We start from the raw sequence: 10,802 nt of genomic DNA, 5'->3' as shown, positions 1-10,802 counted from the left end.
TTAAAAAAAAAAAAAGAAAGAAAGAAAGGAAGAAAGAAAGGAAGGAAGGAAGGAACCCTGTCAGCCGGAGGGGGAGGAGAGAAGAGGAACAACAACAATAACAAGTAGTAGTAGTTGTTCACAAAAATATGCACACACATAAAGAACAATCCAGTAAATCATAGCACCACAACACTATGGAAGCAAACAGTGCTAACTCTGAATATAAACTGCAAATATGTTCAACCTTTTTTTTTCTTTTTTTTTTTTTCTTTTTTTTTGGTTTTTCAAAACAGGGTTTCTCTGTGTAGCCCTGGCTGTCCTGGAACTCACTTTGTAGACCAGGCTGGCCTCGAACTCAGAAATCCACCTGCCTCTGCCTCTCAAGTGCTGGGATTAAAGGCGTCCACCACCACTGCCCGGCATGTTCAACCTTTTAATTCTCTCTTTTAGCCTTTCAATATTAAGTAGCTTTTATAATTTAAAACAAAGGGGGAGGGGTTGAACTAAAAGAAAATAAAGTTGCAAACATTATTCAGAAAAAATATGATTGAAAAATCACTTATGAAGATGTCTACAGTCTCTTGGTAAAGTTCCTTATATTAAAGAGAGAAAGAGAGAGAGAGAGAGATTATTCAGCCCACTATCAGATGATCGATAAAAGTGAGCAGATTTCAAACAAATACTTAACACACTACAAACAGCAATAGTACTAAAATCTGTCAATGATTTAAGGAATGTCTGTCATTGCCAAACTGAACACATCCGGTAATGATAACCTCACCCAAAATACATTCTAATATCCATTAACCCTACGTACTGAGATAGCAGAAAAGGCCCTAGTTTTACTAGGAATCTCACTTCATAGTAGCTCTGGCTATCCTGAAACAAACTGTGTAGACCAGGCTGATTTCAAACTTCTGCCAAGTGCTAGGATTAGAGTTATGTATAGCACCATACCCAGCAACACATTTCTTCAAATATTTTAAACTACAAAACATGGCAGTTGAAAGACATCTAATAAATCACCCTAGTATTTACTTCTGTTGACAAAAATAACAAAAAAAAAAAAAGCCACTGTAATTAGCCACTTATCCTAACATAATTCTTAAACATAACAAAGGATACTGAAGAAAGCTTTTACATACTCAACTTTAGCCAGGCTCTGTGACATTCACCTGTAATCAAAACTGCAAAGTCCCAGGAAGTTTGTAAACAGCCTTGGAAAAAACTTATCAAGACCCCACCTCCAGCCTGATAGTGGCGGCCCACACCTTTAATTCCAGCACTCATAGGACACAGCAGATAGATCTCTTCCAGTTCAAGGCCAGCATAGTCTACAGAATGTGTTCGAGGAAAGCCAGGACTACGTAGAGAAATCCTGTCTCAGAAAAAACAAAACAAACAAACAAACAAACAAACAAAAAGATCCACCTCCAAAAACAGAAAAGCCTTAAAAACCTTGTGAGGAAAAAATACTATCACCCTACAGGAGATAAATATACAATCCTGAAGTTCCCATGTGTTCAGTAAGTATGACTGAATTTGAATCCAAATCTGTTGAAAATCCAGGTTTAAAAGTCCATACACTTAGCTAGGTGTGGGGTGGCAAGCCTTTAAATCCAGTATATCTCTGAGATGCCATTCTAGGACAGCCAGGTGGCTACCCAAAGAAACCCTGTCTCAAAAACAAAAAAACAAAACAAACAAAAAACCCATATTCTATTTAATTAGACAAAATGGATTTAAAATTAACAGAGAGAAAAACCTAACTGAAGAGAAAGTATGTTTAAAAGAATACCTTAGAAATGCAAAGAACTATATATATATCTTATGGTTTAAAAAAAATTAACAACTATTGCTAGTAGTGAAAAAGAATCAATTTTTTTCCAAATTTAGCTATGACACTGGACTCGTCCTTTCCTCATTCTGAGGAAAATTACACTCCAGTTGCCTCCTGGATGACCCCTCTACTCCTGGATGACAATATACACCAACGTAATTCATATTTAAAACCCAAATGCCAAACACAATTCTGAAAGTACTTTGTATGTTTACTGTACCTATTCTAAGTATGTTCACCATCACAATTATAAAGCTACTTTCACCAAATATGCTTCAACTTATCTAATCTTTCCAACAAATCCTTCCAAATACAAGCCCTCCATACAATAATTTTAGTATAATGTGATTTTTCTCTTGTCTACTACATAAAAATAAAGCAACTGTGTTTTTTTAACATAAGTTATATATGGTTTCTGTACAAAATCAAACTCCTACCTACCGTGCCTATTCAAAGATACACTTAAAAGCTAGGTGTGGTAGAATACACCTGTAATCCCAGTACTCAGAAGCCAGAAGCAAGTGGACCTTTTCTCAAAAACAAATAAACAAACAAAGAAAAATTTAATTCCAGCGTTTTGGAGGCAAAGTCAGGCAGATCTCTGAGTTCCACACCAGCCTGGTCTACAAACCAAGTTTCAGGAAAGCCAGAGCTACAAAGAAACCCAGTCTTGGAAAAACAAACAAACAAACAAATAAAAAAAACTAAAACAGAGAGAAAACCTATATGTTAAAGTGTTATTACATTTAAAATTAAATTCTCTATGAAATGGATTAGGATTCGAAGGCATAAGGTAGCTTGGGGAATTCTAGCAATATTCTGTTCTGAGGTACCAAGTACTGTTACATAAATAGTTACACTTGAAAACTCACTGAGCTGTATATTTATTATCTATGAACTTTTTGTACATGGATTGATGGTAGTCAACTTATAACAGCTGAACTCTCTCATGGTACAAAAGCAGTACTGTGTCACTAACCTATGGTATTACCAGGTTTAGCTGTGCTAAAATATTTTTAACGTGCAATGCTTTATTAGAATGTTATAGTTTCATGGGAAATTTAAAGTATGCAAGTAAATGCAGCCTTATAATTCTAGTACTAGAGAGACTCAAACAAGGATTGCTATGATTTTGAGGATAGCTTGCACTGCTTATTAACCCTGCCTCAAAATGAATATATACATACATACATACATACATACATACATACATACATACAAGAAAATAGGTTAGTAAGATGGGCTCATTTGCTGCCAAGCCTGATGACCTGAGTTCCAACCCCAGAAACCTACATAGTGGAAGAAAAGAACTGACTCCTTTAGGTTGTCCCCTGACCTCCACAAGGCCCATGTGTGCCCACAGGCCTACATATACACAATAAATAAATAAATAGAACCTACAACCTAAACACCTGTGTTATTATCTAGCATTTATACTATCCCCTTTACCAAAAACAGTAAAACCTAGAAAGGAAAATAGACAAGTAATTCCACAGAGGGCTGTCACAGACAAAAACACATACACTTTAATCCAGGAGTTAAAAGAAAGCTTCCTGGGAAAAGATATACCTGTACTCAGTCCTGGAGGTCAGACAGGAACTAGTCAAGCAAGGAAAAAGTTGAAAGGAAACAGAGCATGAAGACAAGGAAACTAAAGTCAGTAAAAATGCATTAAAGAATTCAAGGGAGACAGCAAAGGAAGAAAAGCTCAGAAGGCTGAGGTAAGACGGGTCCATATTCAAGGATAGCCTAGGGTACATCTCAAAAGCAAAGAATCCCAGCACACAGGAGGCAAAGGTAGACAGATCTCTTGTAACTTCAAGGCCACCCTGGTATACAAAGAAAATTATAGGACAGCCAGGACTTCACAGAAATACCCTGCCTCAAACAAACAAAGGTAGAGAGAATGTGAGTTATGAAACCCCACACAACAAATCAAACTCTATCCTGAGTAACAAGAAAGCACCTCAGAGGGAGCCGGGCGTGGTGGCGCACACCTTTAATCCCAGCACTCGGGAGGCAGAGGCAGGAGGATTTCTCAGTCCGAGGCCAGCCTGGTCTACAGAGTGAGTTCCAAGACAGCCAGGGCTACACAGAGAAGCCCTGTCTCAAAAAACAAAAAAACAAACAAACAAACAAACAAAAACAAAAAGGAAAGCACTGCAGACCTTTCAACTGGAAGGACAATTAAATGCGCATTGGTTTATCCAAGTCAATGATGTTGCCTTCAATGATTACAATTCCATTTTATAGGAACTAACCTACATACTACTCTATACTATGAACCATGATTCTACCCTATGCACGCATGTACAAATATTACATAACCAATACTGAATGGCCAGGAATAGTCATTCCATCTTGTTAGCAGACTTTGGGAAGCGTAGGAGAGGAATTAAATGAAAAATTCTTAGACTGCAAAAGACTTTGCTCAAGATCTGAATAAAAGATAGCAAGTCAGAAAGCAAGGTGTTGGTATGGTAATGACATGGTAGTTACAAAAGGCAGAAATGAGGAATAAATGGAAGCTATAAAACAGAAGATGAAAAGATTATGCAAAAACTAATAGTAATGCAACAACTAAACTAAAATAAAATCGAGGCCATAAGTGTGGCTCAGTAAGGAGTGATTAGCATGCACAAACTCTAGGTCCTATTCACAGCACTGCCATAAATTAAAGTGAAAAGTCTTCTCCGGCTTCCAAATTAATAGGTCCTTTTCTTATGTAAACTTGCTTCATTTTTCCTGGGTTCCCTCTTTCATTTGCATGTTTGTTTTCCAGAAGCACTCCTTAACTACTTAAGATAACCTGAGCCTCCACCTTGCAACTGAAAGAGCCTAAGAATATTTCAGAACACTTATTTTGGCAGTAGTGAAAAGAATATACAAGAAAGTATGGTGAAACCAACAGCAGAAGGCAGAAAACAAGACCACTTAGAAAGCATCACTGAAGCCTAAAAGGCATTTGAGTTCATTTAAAATAAAAAGAAAACGGGAGAAATGGAACAAGAAAGATGTAAAATATTTATTATGATGAAGTACAAGACATAATGACAAACTGATTATTGGTAGCATGGCAGAGTAGAGTAAAAGATGATTTTCATGGGTTCCTGAAAACTTCATGAGAACAGAAGGGTGCCATTGCCCTTCATCAAGATAAGAAATTAAAATGAACTGAGTTGCAGTTTCTGTCTGCTCTGTTCCTAGTTTTGTGGGGAAGAGAGACAGAGAAGGTTCTGTATTTTTGGATTGGAGTACTTACGAAATATGACACCATGTGGTCTATTACCACGTGGTTTACAGAGGTGTCAAGCAAAGACAGGAGTTCTCAACAGCCTCTGTAGACACAAAAGTCAATATATAAAATTAATGTACTTTTGTTGGTCAGGGGATGTGTTTTGTTATTGTTTTGAGATTTGTTTGTTCTTTTTTTTGAGACAGTCTTTCTAAATAGCCAGTTTGGCCTAGGTATTTATATGCTCTAAATATTGAGTTTCTGCATGAAATCTCTTCCTTGTAACTATACATCTTTGCCTCCAAAATTTACTACTGCCACAGAACCTGATGTTATGAATTTCTGACACAAATTCACTACGTAACAGCCATTTACTTATTTTTTTAAAGATTAATTTTATTTATATGAGTACACTGTATATACAGAAGAGAGCACTGGATGTTATTACAGATGGTTGTGAGCCACCATGTGGTTGCTGGGAACCGAACTCAGGACCTTTGGAAGAGCAGTCAGTGCTCTTACCCACTGAACCACCTCTCCAGCCTGTAACAGCCATGTATTTAACATGTCACAACTAAAAATTAAAATCTTCATCATATGGATCCTCACATAAGGGAAAAGATTGGAATGATATCTCCAATTTTGTCCTCTCTGTATGCTTTTCCATCAAATCACCAAGACTTGTCAACTACCAATATCCAAATTCAGAACTATGGTATCACCCTTCTAATATATTTCTGGCTTTAACTTTATTCTGATTTTAATCTGCTCTAAAGTGACTTTTAAAAATGCACATCTGAACATTTTGGTCCCTCACTTCAAATCCTTTAATAATTGACCTGATAAGTATAATTACCATCAAAAGTAGTCTTGAGTTGCAGCTCAAGAGAGTCAGTGAGAAGTTTACTTCAGATGCACTTCTTTGTATAGGTTCAATACAAAAATAATCAGAACTTTTTCAAACCATGAAAATCATTTATACATATAATACCTGATACATTTAGAATAAAAGCTTGCAGTAATTTTTAGAGAAAGGACTAAAAATAAATCCAAGTCCATCAAAATGGAATACTACCCAACCAGTAAATGAGGCTCTTCCGTGAACACTATTGCTGAATGATCTCTAGGACTCAGCAGTAGTATGTGAAAATGGAATAATTTGTGTATAGTTTGTGTGTCTTTAAAATACAGATATAAGCTTATAAATGCTGGAAATATCATATCATACCAATTACAGAAGCTGAAAAATAGAAAATGAACAATTGGAGACTAGAGAAAGAGAAACTTTTTACTACACTATTCTGATGGTTTTGACTTCTAAACTGTGTCTCATTAATACCCATAATGTAAATTGGTTTTTCTCCCTGTATTACACACAGACACAAAAAAAAATGAAAGAAAAAAAAAAACATAAGTACTAACTACAAAAATATCCCCCACCCTTACATAAACATTAAAATTATACACTTAACACTTAACATTACGCTTCCCTCTTGACATCTCAGGAGTATAATTTCAACAAACATTTTATTCAATATTTTACTACTACTAAGAAAGCTGTTAATAATAACTTCAATTCTGAATGACATTTATACTTGGTCCTTGGAGAAGACTGGGTGGTAAAAAATACTAAAAACATTAGTCTTCAGGGATTAAGAACAGCAATAAACCCTGTTTTTCTAACAAGTTCAAAAACAGTAAATCCAAAAGTCCTCTAGTTAAAAACCTATGTATCTGTACAAATCTACAGTGCTGAGACAAATATATGAAGTTACTTATCTTCATTGGTGTAAGGCAACTTAATCCTTACAGAAGCCCAGAAGTGTCAAGATATAGACTGGTTCTTTCCTTCTACTGAAGAGACAAGATGAGGAGCAAGCAGCTTGCCCTTATAACAGCACACATACCCTCCCTGCCTGGGCTCCCACACTCTTTACTCTCTTTCCCTTTCAGCAACCAGCCCCTGAGGCTCCAAACATGGGCCTCAGTCTGACTCCTTAAAATCCAATGGAGTGAATATTACACTGGACTATGTAAAGAACCCCTTCGAGTTTTCCTGGAAACTTCTTTTCAACCAAAAATCCCGATTGGGTAGAAAACAGGTAGCAAGGTTTGCTTAAGAGGTCTTCTAGAGAAACTACACCAGGGCAAGGGGGTGGAGGGGCGATCCAGCACTCTGATGGTGATTTGAAGGGCTAACCTACTAGGTAAGAGCATCATGACACTGGGGCTATCTGAAAGCTCGTATGGGTAAGGGGAAAACCTAGCAAACCTGACTGGAAGTAAGCTGCGTGAGGGTCCCTATGAAAGCTCGGGTAGCGATGACTCGTAGGATACCCAAAGATCTGGGACGTAGCAATGGATTAGGAAGCAGTAATGGCCTTGGTTCCCAGACTAGGATCCGCTCCGACATAACGGTGTCTAGAGGTTCCAGTCAAGAGTCCTAAAGAGGGTCTAAAGAGGTTCTAGCAGGAGGTGGAAGGGGGCCAGTGACAGAAGCGCCGCGGCTGCTGGTGGACAGAATGGTGTCTGGTCAATGAAAGGTACCCGAGAGTCGAGTCTGGGGGTGGAATCCCGGCGGTACTCCGGCGATCGCTAGGCTTTAGGGGCAGAGCTGCTGGCGGGGCGTCTCCGCCGGAGCGGGGCGGGGCAGCCCTCCGGGAGCCAAAGAGCCGAGCGGGAGACGTGGGCCGGGCCAGGCCAGGCGGCAGGGCCGCTGGGTGCTGGGGCGGGTCTTACCTCTGGCTGCGCCGCGGTGGCCACCACAGCCCCTTCCTCTTAGGCGGTAGCCGCTTCCCCAGCTCGGTTTCCAGGGTCAGAAGGAGAAAGCAGAGGCCGAGGCCGCCCGGGGTAGGAGGGTTCCGCGAGGGTGGGCCCAGCCGCCTCAGGGTCCGAGAGAGCGGCGGCCGCGCATCCCCCGCCCTGTCAGAGAGACTCCGCCCGGCCTGGGCAGGCACATCCCCCGCCGCACCCCGCCCAGAGAGCACGCGTTGGAAGCTAAACCGCGGTCTCTGCTTTTGCCCGGGGGACCGGTATCTCCGCCGCAGTCCCTTCCCGTCCTGCCAGGACTTTTCGACAGCCACCGCCAACTGCCTCCGCGTCCCCAGTCCTCTCAGGCCTGCGCGCCCCCGACCCCGCTCACGCGGCCCCGCCCCGCGCGGCTCTCCAGCAGCAGCCGAGCAGGCGCGCGCGCACTTACCTCCCACGCCCCCTGCTGCCAAGCCCCGGACAGCCCCGCCCGGCCCCGCCTCCGCACGTGACGCCGCTGGAGCGGGCAGCCTGCGCTTGCGCGGACACGCCCATTTTCCTCCACCCTCCGAATGGCCCCGCCTCCCCACTCCTTTTTCACTTTACGGCAGGGCTGAGAACTCCGTGTTAGATTCTGGATTACTAGATAAAAACGTCGTAAGGTTGGAAAGGCAAACTCTGGGATTACGACCTTAGGTCTCACTTTCCGGCCAGTACAGAGCTCCCTGAAGGCTGGTTGGGTTGGTGAGGCCTGAGGAATAGGTAAGACGCCTCCTCCCTACTTGGGTTTGTCTCAATTTTTGGAAGCAGTGGATCGCTTTGCGCTCCACGCAGACTCTAGTGTGTCCGAGCCCCTTCCTCATTCTGCGGCTGGATTCTCAGTGCCGCCCCTTTTCCACACACGCACGCCCCTCCCCCCACTTGTTCCCGCCCCCCGTGGCCAAGTATTTCTTTCCATTCATTCCACAGACTTTTCACTGAGTTGTTTCTATGCTGTAAAACCCAGAATATTAGAAGAAAATGAAAAAATATCCGCTTTTTCGAAGTGCTGTGATGTAGGAAACAAAGAATCCGCAATGGAAACACAGTAAAATAACACGGGATGAGCTGAACACAAACGGGGGGGGGGGGGTGTCCTTGATTGCAGAAGAGGACTTTTCCCAAATGATTTTCAGGCCTGTGGAGAACTCGTGTTAAAACCTTGGTGGACCGAAACTGGCCAGAAGAAAATGGGAGAAGTAGAGAAAGGCTAGTACAAACGCATGTGACAACGACCTATGAGTAAAAAGCAAGAGGATTGGCATATACCTAGTAAAAACCGCGCAGGTAGACTTCCGTTTGAAACAACCAGACTATGTGGCGAGTGAATTTAAGGCCAATCTTGATCACAAGGCGGGGAAAACTTAACTATAACAAGTGAAAGAAATAATCAGATGCAGGTGCAAAGGCTGTTTTTGAAGATGGCCGATTGCCTGGGATGGCTGGCCTGTTAGCTCCTGAAAGAATAAGGCAGCTAGATCTCCAAGTGGGAAGCCAGTCTGAGCCAATTTTAAAAAAAAGCAGATATGGTAGTACACGCCTTTAATTTCTTCATTTGGGAGCAGAGGCAAGCCAGCCTGGTCTGCATAGAGAGTTTCAGGCTAGCAGGGAAACCTTGCCTCAAAGAATAAAGCGAAGTTTAGCTCAGTGAGTAGAACAAGCACTAGATTCTGGGGGCTGTGTCAGTCCTGACTTAGGGAGGCATGAGGGGTGAGTGAAGGGTAAGCTATGGAACCTGAAAGTGAATGATTGAAGGGTGAGGAGGGGTAGAGAAGAGAAGAACAGCAGGAGAACACGAGCCTGTCTGTCCACTAGAATCACCTAGGATGCTTTTCTTTTTTTAAGTAAAACTAACACTGACCCCTCCAACAAACTATAGCTCACTAGATGACTAATGTTAAGGGTAGAGTCCAGCAAGCTACACAGGAGTGATGAGTGGTGTGAACAGACAAGAAGCTGAGGGAGTTGATTTCAAAACCTTAAAAGCAGGAACCCTTTGACAAGAAAGAATTGAAGATGAGATGAGAAGCTCTAGCAGAAGACTGAAAGAATTAAATGACTGCTCTGGGAACTGAGAGAAGGGAAGCCACTCCTGCCTTTCCAGTCAGGACAGTTCCCTGTGCGTGGGAGGGGAGGGAGGGCATGTAGGCGGGAAGTTTGCAGCTAGTGCTAGGCCATGCTCCTCCGCTGAGCTCTATCCCCAGCTTCTTTCAGTTTTTGCCCGTGCTTTGGGTTTTTGCAATAGGGTCTCACTGAATTGCCTGGTAGCCAAGGCAGGCCGTAAGCTTTCGGATCCTCTTTGCATCAGCTGCCACTTCTGCTTCCCATCTCCAATCCTAATCAGATCACCTCAGTTATGGACCCTTCCTCTTCTTGGTAACCTGGTTGTATAAGCTATATGTCCAGGCTCAAAGCTAAAAAACCATCTACATTTTTAGCCCCTCCCCAAAAACAGAGATGAGCCAATTATGGGATTCTAGGCCCAACATCCACTCACCCTAGACATTCCTGTACACTCAGCCTTGACAATTCAAAGTGTCTTTCTCATTTATTAATTTAAGAGCAAGATGTTTAAAATGCAGCCTTCTTACAGTCCCACAATATTGAGGGATACAGGCTTTTAAACAAAGAAAAAATTCACTTGACAGAAAAAGTTGTATGAGGAAAAGCCCAAGAAAGCATAGCTGCTGTGTGTTAACTAGGGTTAATCAAAAGAAACCTGTCTGTCTGCCTCCAGATAAGAGTGTTTCTGATAAGGCCAGAGCATTGTATGAAGGAAGAGTAGGGTGGGAGAAAGATGAAGATGATAAAATGTGAATATATTATGAAGAACCTTGAAATCCATGTTACAGGACTTAAAGTATCTAAGCAATTTATAAATATAAATGACAAAAAAAAGCTCTTAACCTCTATTTCTTTCTTCCTTCCTTTCTTTCTTTCTTTCTTTCTTTCTTCTCC

General features: G+C 41.6%; 3 protein-coding genes across 7 annotated transcripts in view; 1 reads left to right on the top strand and 2 right to left on the bottom strand.

Moving 5' to 3' along the window:
- The window catches only part of Myo9a (myosin IXA), a 173,112-nt gene extending 164,934 nt beyond the window's left edge, over positions 1 to 8,178 (bottom strand). For all 5 annotated transcript variants that reach the window (XM_029481618.1, XM_029481617.1, XM_021171284.2 and 2 more), the window contains exon 1: positions 7,797 to 8,178. The gene's annotated coding sequence lies outside the window, so the exon portion shown is untranslated. The remainder of the gene's footprint in view (positions 1 to 7,796) is intronic.
- The window catches only part of Gramd2a (GRAM domain containing 2A), a 104,188-nt gene that overhangs the window by 18,104 nt on the left and 75,282 nt on the right, over positions 1 to 10,802 (bottom strand). The window lies entirely within an intron of this gene.
- Positions 8,515 to 10,802, top strand: part of Senp8 (SUMO peptidase family member, NEDD8 specific) — a 14,725-nt gene continuing 12,437 nt past the window's right edge. Inside the window, exon 1 of the mRNA XM_021172802.2 lies at positions 8,515 to 8,567. The gene's annotated coding sequence lies outside the window, so the exon portion shown is untranslated. The remainder of the gene's footprint in view (positions 8,568 to 10,802) is intronic.

This window comes from Mus caroli, chromosome 9 (genome assembly GCF_900094665.2).
Source record: "Mus caroli chromosome 9, CAROLI_EIJ_v1.1, whole genome shotgun sequence".
NCBI classification, from domain to species: Eukaryota; Metazoa; Chordata; class Mammalia; order Rodentia; family Muridae; genus Mus; species Mus caroli.
The sequence above is the reverse complement of the archived record's forward strand: the minus strand, read 5'-3'. Positions and strand labels throughout refer to the sequence as shown.